The sequence below is a fragment of the Nelumbo nucifera genome, chromosome 7, assembly GCF_055504915.1.
Source record: "Nelumbo nucifera cultivar China Antique chromosome 7, China Antique-T2T, whole genome shotgun sequence".
Classification (NCBI taxonomy): Eukaryota; Viridiplantae; Streptophyta; class Magnoliopsida; order Proteales; family Nelumbonaceae; genus Nelumbo; species Nelumbo nucifera.
In genome coordinates, this window is record NC_142655.1 from 44,245,375 (window position 1) to 44,246,205 (window position 831).

The 831-nt window shown below is 38.6% G+C and overlaps 1 non-coding gene across 1 annotated transcript; it reads left to right on the forward strand.

The window, feature by feature from the left end:
- Nucleotides 1–309: 309 nt before the first annotated feature.
- LOC148790438 (small nucleolar RNA R71) lies at nucleotides 310–416 on the forward strand. Its single transcript, XR_016078966.1, has one exon. It is a non-coding gene; the product is annotated as a small nucleolar RNA R71 (small nucleolar RNA).
- The last annotated feature ends 415 nt before the right edge of the window (nucleotides 417–831 follow it).

Here is an 831-nt window from a genome sequence, read left to right on the forward strand (position 1 = left end):
AATTGGCCATAGAAATCACATGGATTGCTAGATGATGTATTTATTGCTGCAACATTAAGAGTATCTAATTTTTTATTCAGACTAGCAAGTTGTGCAGATAAAGCTGCAAAAGAATCGATATGGTGTACTCCCCTTCGATCAGTTTGGTCATTACTCCATTGGTAGCTGTTCGACACCATTTCTTCAACTAGATCATAAGCTTCCTCTGGTGTTTTCCTCATGATTGTGCCACCTGCAGCTGCATCAATAATGGAGCGATTAGAGGGGGTGATACCATTATAAAAGGTTTGGATTTGACGCCAAGTTGGTATCCCATGGTGAGGACACTTCCTAAGCATCTCTTTGAATCATTCCCATGCTTCATACAAAGATTCCCTCTCTAATTGAGCAAAAGTAGTGATATCATTAATTAACTTTGCTGTTTTAGAGGGTGGAAAATACTTAGCCAAGAATTTTTGGGTCAAGTCATTCCAAGTGGTGATGCTTCCTGCAGGGAGTGAGTTAAGCCAATCTTTAGCTCTATCACGCAATGAAAATGGAAATAATCTAAGCCTAATAGCATCATCACTAACTCCATTATGTTTAAATGTATCACATATTTCTAGGAAGTTAACAATATGTGCATTAGGATCATCACTTGGTAACCCACTAAATTAAATACTCATTTGAATCATTTGGATAATTGCAGGCTTGATTTTGAAATTATTGGCCTGAATTGTGGGCTTGCAAATGCTGGAGGTAGCCCCATCAATTGTTGGACAAGCATAGTCCAAAAGGGTGCGATTTGCTTCTGCCAAATCTTCCTCAATTTCTACTGCTGGTTCGCCAATT